Here is an 18439-nt window from a genome sequence, read left to right on the forward strand (position 1 = left end):
TGCTGCTCAGAACTTCCACAGTCCCCCAGGAACTCCTCTGGGAAAAATCATCATTTGTGGGGTTAGATTTGGACATTCTTGTGTTCTTACTATTAACTTAATAGCACTGAAACCTCACACATAACCTCTAATACAGAAGTGTCTCTGAGAACAAAGTAAAACTTGAATTGGAATATTTAAGCACATGAGTCCCCCTTGCACCATTTAAAACTTTGACTTCAAAAGAAAAACAGATATACCAGTTCATTTTGATCTAATTGTGTTATGAAATTCTCTCCCCCTTGCAAAAGCTATTTTAATGGACCCACTCCATAGACATTAAAGAGAGTCATTTAAGTAGTTGTTCAGCACAAAGGCAATGTATCATACCTTCTGTGGAATCTGGACAGGGGCCAATGCAATCATGTTAGCCTTTCCTTCTGGAAGGTTTTGGACCATTGAGCCCAAACTAAGTAATACAATGCCATCTTCTCCAGAGCTTTGGACAGCTTTTCGATTTCCTGAAAAGAAATAATTTGCTATACTACAAAGGGGCATCAGCAAAGAGAGAAAGAGAGAGTTTTGTTTGTTTCATTTATTCTTGTTTTAGTTTGTTTGAAGGAAATGAATATGTATATTTCTAAAGAGAGAAGTATTGTTAGAATGCCTCATCTTCTAACATGCCAAACCTTAAACCCCCTTGGAAAGAGATGTGTAATATGAAATCTATTTTCTTTAATCAATGTATAATCATTGACTACTAGGCAAGTATGGTGATTTATTTATTACTTATCAACAAGAGACAGCAGTAAAGTGAAAGTTTCCAGTGAACAACATTTTACGTTGTGACAGCACAGGTTTAATTTTCTTAAGTGAGTTTTGAAAACAGTGTAATTTTTATTCCATGTCTCAAACAATAGCAGGACCAGGAATTTTTTTTCTAGTTATGTGTTAAATAATGCTATGTTCCAGCAACAATGACTTAGTAATTTGTCCCAGGATGACAGGATTGTGACCAAGTAAAATAGTGTGCTTATTAAAACACGTGGCTTGCTCACACAGACAAAATTCAAGACCTGACCTCACTGTGTCCAGCAATTCAAAGTTATGCCTTGAACTTTGCCCAGTCCCAAACTGTTCCTCACTTTACAAATTCTTCCTCGATATCGCCAACCAGGCCCCAACACCTTAGAATTATCTTCCCCTGACTTTCCTCTGCTGAAAAGTAATAAAACTCTGTCAAAGTGCTGTTCTTGTTTCCTATAATAAGTCAAATAAACCTAGCCTTGCTTGATCAACAAGGTTTTTTTTGTTTGTTTGGATTTTTTTTGGTTTTGTTTGGAGGAGTTGACAGAGACAAATATTTAAAAGGACCTGAATTCCTAACAGAGAATCTGTCTGTAGCTCGGCTTCTTGAGATTTTATGTCATTTTATGTCCAGTGTATTTGTTACTGAATTGGTCTACTTTTCTTCTTGGCAGTTTTCAGGATGTCTCTTTTGGTGTACAGCCTTTCCTGATTATAAAGGCTACATATGATAATATAACCTGATTATGAGGTTACATATAATTGCTTTGGTAAAAGAACGAAAGTGCTCTTGTTAAATCATCTATATATAAATAAATGACTCTGAATTTATTAATCACAATTTATTATTTATTTATTGGTGTTTCAAATTCCCAATATTGACGGGTTCCCTAAATTTAATCCTCAGTTAAGATTCTGAGCTATTAAACTTCTGGTGATATTACATTAATTGACTGAAAGAGAAAAAGACTGATGAAAGCAATTTTCCTTATCTTAAAATATTATTTCCTTTTTCTTTCTACCTCATGCTCTGATAACACTGGGCATGCTATATTAATTTCATCTCTCTTAAGGAAATAGCTTTTCAAAACTTCCTGTAGTTTATTTCTCTCTATTTTCATTCAAAACCTAATGAAATTACAATATCAAATATTATCATTATTTTTATATGGGATGTTTAAATTTTGAGTATAAATTTAATTTTACTTCTGATCATGGCCCAGATATTTTAAGGGAATTAATGCTATGACTTATAATGAATGTGACAGATTTTGCCTGTAAATTGTTTATTTTGGGTGGATTTTACTCCATGAGAGTGTGATTTATTGGGTAAAACATCTGATCAGGCTATCTATGAACTAATTGGGGCTCATGACATAACGTTATGGAAGACTTTCATTTACATTTTAAAATTTGTAGCCTATTGTGCAGGTTAATACTAAAGTAGGCACTTCCTCTCTGATATCTACTTTACTTTATTTGTTTCCAAGCCTAGCTAGTGAGGTCAGGCAATTTACATGATTGAAATAGAGCTATATCTTTATGCGTTACTGGATGATTTTTAATGCACCGCCACAACCAATTCCTGAGAGAGGCTTATTTCCATGAATTGTATTATCAGGATACAATAATTTCTGTTCTATTTTGTGCTGTGAAGTTCTTTGATCTCAAATATGATGAGAACAAATTTTGGGGGAAAAAATATCATGAGTTTGCCAGTATGACACATACACAAGTGCATATATCAGAAGGAATCCCTCCAGTCTAGATACTAGTGAGACTGCTTAAAGCTTCAAATACAATTTTAACATTTTCTTCTTCTTACTTTGGTTTCTGAGACAAATTCCTTTTGTCAAAAGGGGCACTAAGAAATTTGTCACAATAGCTAATATTTATCAAGCACTATGTCCTTGGCACTGTGTATGGGCTTTATGTATCCAGTCGATTCTTTTTATTCTTAGTAACTATGTTCTATAAAGTTGCCACAAACATGTCATTTGTGAGTAATGAATCATTGCTCCTGGTTTCACCCAAGCTTCTTGTCACAACATTTTTGTCAACTGCTCAACACATAAGCTGGTTTTATGTGTGTTTCTGTTTTAAAACACCTTGTTTAACATATATTGTTGATTCATCAACACTGAACTCATAGCCAACAGTGCTATAACTCATGGAATGGAATGAAGATTATCTGGCAAACATATTTTCTTCCTAAGGTACATCACAGCCTTCTTACTTCTTTTCCGGAACAATAGAAAACATGTCAGCACTCTCCTTGGGGGCCATTCCAAACAGCGACATCACCAACAAAAAGCACTCAAATGCAAAAATGTGGTATTAATTAGACCTGAAAAGGACACTTATTTACAGTATGAGAGCTGCAACAAAAAGGCAGAGGATTGCCTTGTTCAATGCTTAACTGGGAACATGCACGTCCAGTGAGTAACTTTTTTACTGCTCTGTATATAGCTATGAATGACCATGAAATACTACAAATATTGATTCTGGGGTTACAAATAAATTTTAGTGAGTAGGAAAATTTGAAAATACAGAATCTGTATATAATGAAGAATTACTGTATTAGACCATTTTATTCTCACACCACTCCAATGAGGTAGGTAAGTAAACCCCCTCCCTCATTTTTCTTCTTTTTTTCTTGTGCATCCATATTTTATAGGAAAGGCACTACCGGCAGGATTTGGCTTTTGTATATTTCCTAGCTACCATAGTACCATATATTAAAGCACCAGATTCCATAACCTTTGAATACTCTCACATATTTCCACTTTTAATATCACATTATCAGAATTTAATTCTTTTAAATACCTCATTGCAATTTATTTTAATAAAATACAAGAGATAAGCTCCCACATTACCTCAGTCTTATGCATTTTGTGATTTGTACTTGATTGTAAATAACTATTTAATATTTATAGTTTTTCTGGCTGTCCAGTCTATAATATCCCTAAGGACTACAACTGTGTCTATCTCATTCACCCCTCCTTCTTCATTTCGGAGTGTAGAATCTGGTATCTAGCAGACAAAGAATACACATTTGTTGAAAAAAATATAATTTCTTATGTGTTGGAAGACTTTTTTATAGTGGCTATATCCACACAATCTTGCATTTCTCTCTTACTTTTCATGACTGTTATGTAGCTCAGAATCTTCAGTGATAATAAAACCTGAAACACATAATAGGTGAGGGCATGGTGTGAAGAAATTTTATATATTGTCCGTTTCTTTTCCATAAGACAGTATTTGGACTGGGAATAGAAAACTATTCAAGACACCAGTTTACCTTTGGCAGTGGTTTAGCAGGTTTACTGTGGAGTCTTCCAACAAATTCAAAATTTGGTAAGAGTGGGTGGAGAAATTCAAAGTCCCAATAGCTTCTTATCAGTCAAATATCAGTTTTCCCCATCAATTCACACAATGTAGTGAGTCTTCCTGAAAAAGAAAATAGGAAAAGGAATATATGTAAATTTGTATCCATTTTTTCTTAGAAGATATAGCAATAAAGCTTCAAGTCTGTGTTGGTCAAGATGAACAAATAATGCCAGTGTTTTATAATTTAAACAAACATATATACAGAAAAAAGAGAAGGAAAAAAATACATGTTAAGTGAGAGACTTACATAGCTTACAATAACTTCTCCCCTCTGCACCTTTGAAAACAGGTTCAAATAATTGTTAAAGATTAATTCTTGTTTCATGTATTACATGTTCAAGTTAACTAACAGATTTTAATTCTAAGTCAATATCTCTCTGTAATTATTTAAGTATGTGATGAATATTACATTCTAAATGGTCATTTTCCTGCATAGCATTGGGCTTGTATCACATTGATGATATTTGTGCATTTTTACTTAATGCTCTAACATTTTAAACTTTTCTTTTTTTTTAACTAACTGAGCATCCCCATCTTCCAAGGATGACCCAGCATTGTGTGACTGCCATGGACCTACTGGCAGGCAAGCCCCTGGTGCTAATAGGTTAGAGAGAGGCTTCCAAAATGGTGTTTGCCAGTGTTAGCATGGTAGAACAAGATCCCCAAAATGGCTGCCACCAGAGTCTCCATCCCTAGTTGGAGTCCCAGCTGCACAATGCCTCTCCAGGAGACTCGCCAAGATCAGCAAGTGGGTCTCACCCAGGTGCCTTTTTAACTACTGCCTCTTCACTGGGACTCAGACTGTGTGAGATTTTGTGTGCAGACTTTGAGAACAGAATCTGTTTACAGGGTCTCCTGTTCTCTCGAATGTAAGCCCATCTGGTTTGCAAAGCCAGACATTCTGGGGGCCTATCTTACCAAAATGGGGAGCCTGAAGTGGGGTCTCAGACCCTTTTCTCCTGGAGGAGAACCTCTGTGGTTGTGATATTCCTCCTGTTTGTGGGTGGCCAACCCCAGGGTGTGGATCCTGGTTAGACTGCATCTCTGCTCCTCCTACTTGTCTAGTTGTGGCTCCTTCTTTATATCTTTAGTTGTGGGAAATCTTTTATGCTAGTCTTCAAGTTGTTCTCAAAGATAGTTGCTTTCTGAATAGTTGTATTTTGGTGTGTCCATGGGAGGAGGTAAGTTCCTATTTCACCAACTTGATCTCACCTTCATAGAGATTGTTTTCTAAAGATTATTAATGACTTTCCACATTAAACAAGGACCTGCAGCATGATGAATTTGCACTGTTCACACTTGTTTCAATCTGGTCTCCAGTGTCACTTAGCTAGCCACCAGAGAATAAACAGGTTACTCATAGGAAATTGAATTTCCTCTAGGGGTATAGAGAAAGGCAAGAAGAGAAACCTCAGTGGTTTAAGAAGCTTCCCTAATGATGCATATATCACTAAGAATGAATAGCCTTCCCTTGCATAACTTAAAGTCTCACACTTTCTTGTATGTTTTAAAGAAAGCTTATTGTGGGACTAAATTCTTGGACCATCTGTGATCAAGAAAGGGCATGATGAATGAGGTGCACCAAATGAAATGATGTCTTTCACTTCCATCTCTATGTCATTTATTTTTTCTGTTCTAGGAAATTCGAAACAGTCTGACTGTATCAATTACTACAATCTAATATAAAGGGAAGGCTGCTTGATAACTGCCTAGAAAGGACAGGAGGCTAAGGAAGTATCACATGATTCAGACTGTGAAGTGTTTTCCCATATCTAAACTTGTCTCTTTGGTCTCCAGAAAAATTATAAATACTGGAAAAGCTAAAAATAAATATTATGAACAAGTGGGAATGAGTGATAAAGGAGACTCAGCTGCCCAAAGCTGAAAAATATTCCCTTAGTGTTTATAACTTGGTCAAAGGATCTCCTTTGTTAGTTTCTATTCCTAGAATAAATCAGCAATGCTGTGATGGCTTCTTTTTCAAGGAATGACAAAAAACTTCTGGAAAGTCAGACTGGAAAACTGCCTTGGTTGTAAAAGTCTATTTGTGTCAATCGCTTTCACCTCTGTCCCCTTATTTACCTACAATTTCTCTAAGCTTTTTCGTGGCTTTGGATTATTTGCTTAGTCATATTCTCACAGACCAATGCACCCGCCCCATTCACAGCCCAGCATTCTACTTTGATTGTTATTTGGTGCCATGTTTTCCTTCCCATTGCTGTGCATGTGCTTATTATGGTATCTCATTTAAGAGCTTATTTTCTACGACTTATGATTCCTGATGAATTTTTATCTTAGAAACTTTGGTCTTTGGGTTATTTGTTTAGTCTTTTATTTCAGATAGGCCTACTCATCCTCCCACTTCATTCACCAACCAGCTTTCTACTTTGATTGTTTGGCATTTGATGCTCTGTTTTCCTTCACATTGCCTTGCATGCCCTGGCAATGGAATCTCATCTAAGAGCTTATTTTCTATGATCTGTGATTCTTGATTAATTTTTAGCAGAATTTGTTCCTGAGACTTTGACCTTGGCTCTATTCTCCAAGCCACTACGTCTTATAACCTCATATACTATATATGTAATCAAAGTTTAATGTTTATATAACTCGGATATTTATTTCCTTTGTAATTGTAAATTACCCTTTTAAATATTCTTAGGCAATGAGAGTAATTATGAATTTCTGTCAAGGATGGTTAAGATCAATTTGGAAGGGATACTTTTCTTAGGTTTCCAAAATTTTTACAATACTTCCCAAACACAAAGATGCTTTATATGTATCTATGAGTAAATGGTGGTGAGGGAGCATCTCTCCTGGCAAAAATAAGTTTGGTTAGTTCAGTGGTATATGCTGACTATGGAGAGTGTTTGTTATAAAGACCACCAACATCAAGAAAAACTAATCTTCTTGGTCTTCTATATTGCAGAACACTTGGTGCTTAGCACAATGTTTCTCCAAATCGTACATGGCGTTTTGAAATTACAGTCTCATGCTTTTCTTTCAGTTAATACAATATACAAGTCCTTAGGTTCAGGGGCCAGACTGCTGTGTTTTAATCCCATCTCCATCACTTCTTCCCCAAGAGAACCTGAGTAGGTTATCTTACTTAAGTTTCCATATTTATAAAATGACGAGAATAATAGTGCCTATGAACAGGATTTCTATATGTGTCTTTCATGAGTTAATAAATGTAAAGGATGTAGAAGATTTCCTGGAGAAGAGTAAATTCTCAATAAATATTTACTAATATCCTTCTGTGCTTCACCCCCCCTCAAACAAGAAGCAGCTCAATAAATATTTATAGTTGAATGAATGTACTCACAGAATCAAGATTAGAAATCATCCAGATATGAAAAATATTCTGGAACTTTGCCTTTTGCTTCATTTTTCAAACTGTAGTGTTGTAGAATCAGAAAGCAGACACTGATAATTCTAATATAAATCCCCAGTGTTTTAGGTTTGCTTAGCAAATGACTTTTAATCCATTGAGAGGGAAGGAGTAATACTAGATAATTCCCAGCGACAACTCATCCACACTAAGTAATTTTCCTTCTTAATAGATATATTAGATGATGAAGATGTTAGAGATATTAAAATAATAGAAGAACTGAATCTAGAAGAGAGATATCAGAGACTTTGAAGCTGAAAGCTGAAAGGAACCTCAGGTATGAGTTCATAAAATGTTTAATTTTTTTTTTTTTTCTTTGCGGTACGTGGGCCTCTCACTGTTGTGGCCACTCCCGTTGCAGAGCACAGGCTCCGGACGCGCAGGCTCAGCGGCCATGGCTCACGGGCCTAGCCGCTCCACGGCATGTGGGATCTTCCCGGACCGGGGCACGAACTGCTGTCCCCTGCATCGGCAGGCGGTCTCTAAAACGCTGCGCCACCAGGGAAACCCTAGAAATGTTTAATTTTAAAGACAAGTAAACATAAAGTTTACACAAAGTGTCATACTTTCTTGTACATGAAGTAGATTTTTTTTGCTACACCCAGGTTTAAAATTATATTTAATCGTGACTGACTTTCACTTGATTTTTAAATATATTTAATGAAGTTTCTTACTATTATATATTATAAATGGCTACGTAGTCTTTGAAACTCCTCCTATTGAGAGGTGGAGGCTACTTCTTCACCTTTTGAATTTGGGCTTGCGTTGTGGCTTGTTTTACCAATAGAAGGTGGCAGAAGTGATACTGTGTGACTTCCAAATCTAGGCCTAAAACTTTCATACAAACTATTCTAGAATTCTTCTGTCATGTGAAAAATTACAAGCTTTTCTGTTGGACAGGTCACATGGAAGAGACAATCATAGTATCCTGCCAATCTGCCAAATCCCAGCCATGAGAGTGACACTTTCTTGGACTGATCCACCGCAGCCAAGCTGATAACTAACCGTAGGCTAATGAGTAAGCCCAGACAAGCCTCAAAGAAGAAACATTTCCCTGAGCCCAGCCCAAGTTGCTGATTCATAGGATCATGAGCAAATGATATGTTTGCTCTTTTATTTTATTTTTTATTATTTTTATATTTTTATTGGATTATAATTGCTTTACAATGGTGTGTTAGTTTCTGCTTTATAACAAAGTGAATCAGTTATACATATACATATGTTCCCGTATCTCTTCCCTCTTGCGTCTCCCTCCCTCCCACCTTCCCTATCCCACCCCTCCAGGCGGTCACAAAGAACCGAGCTGATCTCCCTGTGCTATGCGGCTGCTTCCCACTAGCTATCTACCTTACCTTTGGTAGTGTATATATGTCCATGCCTCTCTCTCGCTTTGTCGCAGCTCACCCTTCGCCCTCCCCATATCCTCAAGTCCATTCTCTAGTAGGTCTGTGTCTTTATTCCTGTCTTACCCCTAGGTTCTTCATGACATTTTTTTTTTCTTAAATTCCATATATATGTGTTAGCATACGGTATTTGTCTTTCTCTTTCTGACTTACTTCACTCTGTATGACAGACTCTAGTTCTTTCCACCTCATTACAAAAAGCTCAGTTTCATTTCTTTTTAAGGTTGAGTAATATTCCATTGTATATATGTGCCACATCTTCTTTATCCATTCATCCGATGATGGACACTTAGGTTGTTTCCATCTCCGGGCTATTGTAAATAGAGCTGCAATGAACATTTTGGTACATGACTCTTTTTCAATTATGGTTTTCTCAGGGTATATGCCCAGTAGTGGGAGTGCTGGGTCATATGGTAGATCTATTTGTAGTTTTCTGAGGAACCTCCACACTGTTCTCCACAGTGGCTGTATCAATTTACATTACCACCAACAGTGCAAGAGGGTTCCCTTTTCTCCACACCCACTCCAGCATTTATTGTTTCTAGATTTTTTGATGATGGCCATTCTGACTGGTGTGAGATGATACCTCATTGTAGTTTTGATTTGCATTTCTCTAATGATTAATTATGTTGAGCATTCTTTCATGTGTTTGTTGGCAGTCTGTATATCTTCTTTGGAGAAATGTCTATTTAGGTATTCTGCCCATTTTTGGACTGGGTTGTTTGTTTGTTTGCTATTGAGCTGCATGAGCTGCTTATAAATTTTGGAGATTAATCCTTTGTCAGTTGCTTCATTTGCAAATATTTTCTCCCATTCTGAGGGTTGTCTTTTGGTCTTGTTTATGGTTTATTTGCTGTGCAAAAGCTTTGAAGTTTCATTAGGTCCCACTTGTTTACTTTTGTTTTTATTTCCATCTCTCTAGGAGGTGGGTCAAAAAGGATCTTGCTGTGATTTATGTCATAGAGGGTTCTGCCTATGTTTTCCTCTAAGAGTTTGATAGTTTATGGCCTTACATTTAGGTCTTTAATCCATTTTGAGCTTCTTTTTGTGTATGGTGTTAGGGAGTCATCTAATCTCATACTTTTACATGTACCTGTCCAGTTTTCCCAGCACCACTTATTGAAGAGGCTGTCCTTTCTCCACTATACATTCCTGCCTCCTTTATCAAAGATAAGGTGACCATATGTGCGTGGGTTTATCTCTGGGCTTTCTATCCTGTTCCATTGATCTATCTTTCTGTTTTTGTGCCAGTACAATACTGTCTTGATTACTGTAGCTTTGTAGTATAGTCTGAAGTCAGGGAGCCTGATTCCTCTAGCTCCGTTTTTTGTTCTCAAGATTGTTTTGGCTATTTGGAGTCTTTTGTGTTTCCATACAAATTGTGAAATTTTTTGTTCTAGTTCTGTGAAAAATACCAGTGGTAGTTTGATAGTGATTGCATTGAATCTGCAGATTGCTTTGGGTAGTAGAGTCATTTTCACAATGTTGATTCTTTCAATCCAAGAACATGGTATATCTCTCCATCTATTTGTATCATCTTTAATTTATTTCATCAGTATCTTATAATTTTCTGCATACAAGTCTTTTGTCTCCTTAGGTAGGTTTATTCCTAGATATTTTATTCTTTTTGTTGCAGTGGTAAATGGGAGTGTTTTCTTGATTTCACTTTCAGATTTTTCATCATTAGTGTATAGGAATGCAAGAGATTTCTGTGCATTAATTTTGTATCCTGCTACTTTACCAAATTCATTGATTAGCTCTAGTAGTTTTCTGGTAGCATCTTTAGGATTCTCTATGTATAGTATCATGTCATCTGCAAACAGTGACAGCTTTATTTCTTCTTTTCTGATTTGGATTCCTTTTATTTCCTTTTGTTCTCTGATTGCTGTGGCTAAAACTTCCAAAACTATGTTGCATAATAGGGGTGAGAGTGGGCAACCTTGTCTTGTTCCTAATCTTAGTGGAAATGTTTTCAGATTTTCACCATTGAGGACGATGTTGGCTGTGGGTTTGTCATATATGGCCTTTATTATGTTGAGGAAAGTTCCCTGTGTGCGTACTTTCTGCAGGGTTTTTATCATAAATCAGTGTTGAATTTTGTCGAAAACTTTCTCTGCATCTATTGAGATGATCATATGGTTTTTCTCCTTCAATTTGTTAATATGGTTTATCATATTGATTGATTTGTGTATATTAAAGAATCCTTGCATTCCTGGAATAAACCACACTTGATCATGGTGTATGATCCTTTTAATGTGCTGTTGGATTCTGTTTGCTAGTATTTTGTTGAGGATTTTTGCATCTATGTTCATCAGTGATATTGGCCTGTAGTTTTCTTTCTTTGTGACATCCTTGTCTGGTTTTGGTATCAGGGTGATGGTGGCCTCGTAGAATGAGTTTCGGAGTGTTCCTCCCTCTGCTACATTTTGGAAGAGTTTGAGAAGGATGGGTGTTAGCTCTTCTCTAAATGTTTGATATAATTCGCCTGTGAAGTCATCTGGTCCTGGGCTTTTGTTTGTTGGAAGATTTTTAATCACAGTTTCAATTTCAGTGCTTGTGATTGGTCTGTTCATATTTTCTATTTCTTCCTGATTCAGTCTTGGCAGGTTGTACATTTCTAAGAATTTGTCCATTTCTTCCAGGTTGTCCATTTTATTGGCATATAGTTGCTTGTAGTAATCTCTCATGATCTTTTGTATTTCTGCAGTGTCAGTTTTTACTTCTCCTTTTTCATTTCTAATTCTATTGATTTGAGTCTTCTCCCTTTTTTTCTTGATGAGTCTGGCTAATGGTTTATCAATTTTGTTTATCTTCTCAAAGAACCAGCTTTTAATTTTATTGATCTTTGCTATCGTTTCCTTCATTTCTTTTTCATTTATTTCTGATCTGATGTTTATGATTTCTTTCCTTCTGCTAACTTTGGGTATTTTTTGTTCTTCTTTCCCTAATTGCTTTAGGTGCAAGGTTAGGTTGTTTATTTGAGATGCTTCCTGTATTTTAAGGTACGTTGTATTGCTATAAACTTCCCTCTTAGAACTGCTTTTGCTGCATCCCATAGATTTTGGGTCATCGTGTCTCCATTGTCATTTGTTTCTAGATATTTTTTAATTTCATCTTTGATTTCTTCAGTGATCACTTCGTTATTATGTAGTGTATTGTTTAGCCTCCATGTGTTTGTATTTTTTACAGATCTTTTCCTGTAATTGATATATAGTTCTCATAGCATTGTGGTCGGAAAAGATACTTGATACAATTTCAATTTTCTTAAATTTACCAAGGCTTGATTTGTGACCCAAGATATGATCTATCCTGGAGAATGTTCCATGAGCACTTGAGAAAAATGTGTATTCTGTTGGTTTTGGATGGAATGTCTTATAAATATCAATTAAGTCCATCTTGTTTAATATATCATTTAAAGCTTGTGTTTCCTTATTTATTTTCATTTTGGATGATCTGTCCATGGGTGAAAGTGGGGTGTTAAATTCCCCTACTATGTATGTGTTACTGTCGATTTCCCCTTTTATGGCTGTTAGTATTTGCCTTATGTATTGAGGTGCTCCTATGTTGGGTGCATAAATATTTACAATTGTTATATCTTCTTCTTGGATCAATCCCTTGATCATTATGTAGTGTCCTTCTTTGTCTCTTCTAATATTCTTTATTTTAAAGTCTATTTTGTCTGATATGAGAATTGCTACTCCAGCTTTCTTTTGGTTTCTATTTGCATGAAATATCTTTTTCCATCCCCTTACTTTCAGTCTATATGTGTTTCTAGGTCTGAAGTTGGTCTCTTGTAGACAGCAAATATATGGGTCTTGTTTGTGTATCCATTCAGCCAATCTGTGTCTTTTGGTGGGAGCATTTAGTCCATTTAAAGATAATTATCGATATGTATGTTCCTATTCCCATTTTCTTAATTGTTTGGGGTTCGTTATTGTAGGTCTTTTCCTTCTCTTGTGTTTTTTGCCTAGAGAAGTTCCTTTAGCAGTTGTTGTAAAGACGGTTTGGTGGTGCTGATCTCTCTCAGCTTTTGCTTGTCTGTAAAGGTTTTAATTTCTCCATCAAATCTGAATGAGATCCTTGCTGGGTAGAGTAATCTTGGTTGCATGTTTTTCTCCTTCATCACTTAAGTATGTCCTGCCAGTCCCTTCTGGCTTGCAGAGTTTCTCCTGAAAGATCAGCTGTTAACCTTATGGGGATTCCCTTGTGTGTTATTTGTTGTTTTTCCCTTGCTGCTTTTAATATGTTTTCTTTGTATTTAATTTTTGACAGTTTGATTCATATGTGTCTTGGCATACTTCTCCTTGGATTTATCCTGTATGGGACTCTCTGTGCTTCCTGGACTTGATTAACTATTTCCTTTCCCATATTAGGGAAGTTTTCAACTATAATCTCTTCAAATATTTTCTCAGTCCCTTTCTTTTCCTCTTCTTCTTCTGGCACTCCTGTAATTCGAATGTTGGTGCGTTTAATGTTGTCCCAGAGGTCTCTGAGACTGTCCTCAGTTCTTTCCATTCTTTTTTCTTTATTCTGCTCTGCAGTAATTATTTCCACTATTTTATCTTCCAGGTCACTTATCTGTTCTTTTTCCTCAGTTATTCTGCTATTGATCCCATCTAGAGTATTTTTCATTTCATTTATTGTGTTGTTCATCGTTGTTTGTTTCATCTTTAATTCTTCTAGGTCCTTGTTAAATGTTTCTTGCATTTTGTCTATTCTATTTCCAAGATTTTGGATCATCTTTACTATCATTATTCTGAATTCTTTTTCAGGTAGACTGCCTATTTCCTCTTCATTTGTTAGGTCTTGTGGGTTTTCATCTTGCTCCTTCATCTGCTATGTGTTTTTCTGTCTTCTCATTTTGCTTATCTTACTGTCTTTGGGGTCTCCTTTTTGCAGGCTGCAGGTTCATAGTTCCCATTGTTTTTGGTGTCTGTTCCCAGTGGTTAAGGTTGGTTTAGTGGGTTGTATAGGCTTCCTGGTGGAGGGTACTAGTGCCTGTGTTTTGGTAGATGAGGCTGGATCTTGTCTTTCTGGTGGGCAGGTCCACATCTGGTGGTGTGTTTTGGGGTGTCTGTGGACTTATTATGATTTTAGGCAGCCTCTCTGCTAATGGGTGGGGTTTTGTTCCTGTCTTGTTATTTGTTTGGCATAGGATGTTCAGCACTGTAGCTTGCTGGTCATTGAGTGAAGCTGGGTGCTGGTGTTGAGATGGAGATCTGTGGGAGATTTTCGCCATTTTATATTATGTGGAGCTGGGAGGTCTCTTGTGGATCAATGTCCTGAAATTGGCTCTCCCACCTCAGAGGCACAGCACTGACTCCTGGCTGCAGCACCAAGAGCCTTTCATCCACATCGCTCAGAATAAAAGGGAGAAAAAGTAGAAAGAAAGAATTAGTAGAAGTAGAGAGAAAGAAAGAAAGAAAGAAAGAAAGAAGGGAGGGAGAGGACGAGGGAGGGAGGAAGGAAGGAAGGAAGGGGGAAGGAAGCATAAAAAGAAAGAAGATAAAGTAAAATAAAAGTAAAGTAGATAAAATAAAGATAAGTAAAATAAAAGTAAAATAAAATAAAGTAAGAAAATATAATAAAGTTATTAAAATAAAAAAATTATTAAGAAAAAAAGAAAAAAATTAACAAAAAAAAGAAAAGAAAAAAAAAACACGGACAGATAGAACCCTAGGACAAATGGTGGAAGCAAAGGTATACAGACAAAATCTCACACAGAAGCATACACATACATACTCACAAAAAGAGGAAAAGGGGAAAAAATCATAAATCTTGCTGTCAAAGTCCACCTCCTCAATTTGGGATGATTCATTGTCTATTCATGTATTCCACAGATGCAGAGTACATCAAGTTGATTGTGGAGCTTTAATCCGCTGCTTCTGAGGCTGCTGGGAGAGATTTCCCTTTCTTTTCTTTGTTCTCACAGCTCCCAGGGGCTCAGCTTTGGACTTGGCCCCGCTTCTGCGTGTAGGTCGCAGGAAGGCCTCTGTTCTTCGCTCAGACAGGACGGGGTTAAAGGAGCCGCTGATTCCGGGGCTCTGGCTCACTTAGGCCGGGGGGAGGGAGGGGCATGGAGTGCGGGGCGGGCCTGCGCCGGCAGAGGCCGGCGTGACGTTGCACCAGCCTGAGGCGCGCCGTACATTCTCCCGGGGAAGTTGTCCCTGGATCCCGGGACCCTGGCAGTGGCTGGCTGCACAGGCTCCCCGGAAGGGGGGTGTGGATAGAGACCTGTGCTCGCACACAGGCTTCTTGGTGGCGGCAGCAGCAGCCTTAGTGTCTCATGACTGTCTCTGGGGTACGCGCTTTAGCCGCGGCTCGCGCCAGTCTCTGGAGCTCGTTTAAGCAGCGCTCTTAATCCCCTCTCCTCGCGCACAAGGAAACAAAGAGGGAAGAAAAAGTCTCTTGCCTCTTCGGCAGGTCCAGACTTTTCCCTGGACTCCCTCCCGGCTAGCCATGGCGCACTAACCACCTGCAGGCTGTGTTCACGCCGCCAACCCCAGTCCTCTCCCGGAGATCCGACTGAAGCCCGAGCCTCAACTCCCAGCCCCGCCCGCCCCGGCGAGTGAGCAGACAAGCCTCCCGGGCTGGTGAGTGCCGGTCGGCACCGATCCTCTGAGCGGGAATCTCTCCGCTTTCCTCTCTGCACCCCTGTTGCTGCGCTCTCCTCCACGGCTGCGAAGCTTTCCCCCTCTACCACCCGCAGTCTCCTCCCACGAAGGGGCTTCCTAGTGTGTGGAATCCTTTCCTCCTTCACGGCTCCCTCCCACTGGTGCAGGTCCCGTCCCTATTCTTTTGTCTCTGTTTATTCTTTTTTCATTTGTCCTACCCAGGTATGTTGGGGGGGGGCGGTTCTTGCCTTTTGGGAGGTCTGAGTTCTTCTGCCAGCGTTCAGTAGGTGTTCTGTAGGAGTTGTTCCAAGTGTAGATGTATTTCTGGTGTATCTGTGGGGAGGAAGGTGATCTCCGCGTCTTACTCTTCCGCCGTCTTCCCGGAGGCTCTCTCACGTTTGCTCTTTTAAATGCTAAGTTTTAGGATGGTTGATTTTACAACAATAATTAACAGACAGTATGGTTTATCGAAAACACAGTGAGTATGTAGCTTTCTAAATAAACAAGTCCCAAGAATATTCACATATTGGAATATTATTGTCAAATGGAGGGATATCTCCAGTGTCACACAGTTCTAGATTACTTTGCATGCTTTCTTGAATAGTTGATAAATTTTGACTGAGAAGCGTTCTATTTCCATTTTGACACTAAAGCTAAGAAAATACAAGTTATTTTTTATTTTAAATTATATGTATATATATATATACACACATATGCACTCTAACCCACACAAAGGAAGTAAGGTTTCTTTCCATCTACTAGAGGGAAAACGTACTAAATAAACCAGACTTACCTAATACTTCACTGTAAAATTTATCCCACTACTTCTTGTTAAAAGTCTCAAATGCAAAGTCAAAATATAGCTAATACAACATATTTGTTACCATCTCCATAAATGTCCTTTTGTCACTAAGTTCTGATATGATAACAGGTACATAGGAAGGAGGTAATATGAGCCCTCCGCAGAGTTTTTCATTTGTATTGTCAGTGGTAAGTCAAAGACTGTAGACCAAAGGTAGGTTAAGTAGTTCAGACAGCAGCTCGGCACAAGGAGAAATGGCATGTCCAAAAACAACATCAAATCTGTATTCCTGCAGTTTTTTCACAAGTTTTTTGTTCAAAACTGCATCCTCACAGAGCTTTTGAACAGTATCAGAATATTCATAATATGTTTTTTGCATCTTTGAATCATATGCCCATAATGTACTCTTTGGTAACTCGTATGGCCATATCTTGATCCATTCTGTAAAAAGCAAATCAAGCTCATTCTTAGTGAAGGATGTAGAGTGAACCTCAAATTTAAGGGTAGATGGCTTATTGGGACCCACAAGGATGGTGAAGATACTAGCACAGTAACTTCATGGTCCCTCTGAGCAAGTTCATCCCATATTGTCTTTAAATTGATGCAGTGATTATATTCCATTGGCCACAGCAGCACCTTTCCACAAGATGCACAGCTGAAATAAAAGGAAAGGACAAGAAGAGAAACCCATGTCTTAGACATCTTGATAAAATCCAAACCTTCTTCATAAACTTTCTTTACTGCAGAGGTAGCTCTCACTTATATCCAGTATGGAGTAATTAAGTAGTTAAAATATAACTGGCACATAGCAAGGTCACAATGACTATGAGGTAAAGATTTTGTTTCCAAGAGCACGCCTTCATAATTTCTCTGCAAGCTAATCTCCAGTTCAGAGGCTTTGGAAAGCAAATAGATAAAGAAAAGCGTAGATGATCTTGTGCCTCTATGTGTGAAAAATAAATCCCAGTATCATTGTAAATGCTACTGGCTCTAGGCTAAGAAGAAATTACCTTGTATGTAGGGAGTTTCCAGATACGAAAGCAGCATGTGTCAACACAAGGATATTCTGATTTATTTGAGCATTTCCAAACATTTCTTTCTCCATATTTTCACACCTGTTTTATTAGCCCCATTTCATTTAGCTTGCTGTTGTTCTTTTGGCTATAGTTATTCCTTCCCTTTTTTCCTTTTTATCCAAACATGGGTATCCTTTGAGTATCAACTTTGGTTACTTTCCTTTATTTAAGAATATTATCTCTGGGCTTCCCTGGTGGCGCAGTGGTTGAGAGTCCGCCTGCCAATGTAGGGGACACGGGTTCGTGCCCCGGTCCGGGAAGATCCCACGTGCCGCGGAGCGGCTGGGACCATGAGCCATGGCCGCTGAGCCTGCGCGTCCGCAGCCTGTGCTCTGCAACGGGAGAGGCCACAACAGTGAGAGGCCCGCGTACCGCAAAAAAAAAAAAAAAAAAAAAAGAAGAATATTATCTCTGAATTATGATCATTTCCTTTTCTGAACATTTGCAACATTCCTTATATTTCTCTCACTTCTTCAGTACTTCCTAATACTTACTCTTAGAAAGTATTTATCCTCTAAGTACCTTCTTCTGAACTTTGTTTTGTATCCTGCCTTTGTAGTCCAGGTAAGTTATATTTTAAAATGATCTTACCAGGAATTCCCATCAAATTAGAAGTAGGAAGGGAAAGATGCATGTCATGGGATAGATTTGTTTTTATGCTATCAATAATCTATTGACCTGAAATGAGAGGAGAATCTCCTTTGAAAAGGATTTGGATACAGATTCTAAGTAAACATTCATTCTGTGAGTGATATAAGCTTTTAAGTGTAGCAACTAATTTGGGAACAATATCCTCATCATCTTGCCTTGTAAACATATGAAAGTAATGGATAAATTCACATTTCTCATGTTAGGATTCTCCAGAGGTATTGCATCGGGTTTTGTGAAGACTGGAATGGAAGATGGCTGTTAACTGCAAAGGGATGGTACAGGAGTAATAGTACCAGCAATGATTTCTTATACCTCTCACACAGGTAAGA

At 37.9% G+C, this 18439-nt stretch overlaps 1 pseudogene; it reads right to left on the reverse strand.

Annotated features, from left to right (window-relative positions):
* Positions 1-3705: 3705 nt before the first annotated feature.
* LOC115865723 (UDP-glucuronosyltransferase 2B31-like) lies at positions 3706-17085 on the reverse strand (annotated as a pseudogene).
* Positions 17086-18439: the final 1354 nt, after the last annotated feature.

Source organism: Globicephala melas, chromosome 5, assembly GCF_963455315.2.
Source record: "Globicephala melas chromosome 5, mGloMel1.2, whole genome shotgun sequence".
In the NCBI taxonomy this organism is placed as follows: Eukaryota; Metazoa; Chordata; class Mammalia; order Artiodactyla; family Delphinidae; genus Globicephala; species Globicephala melas.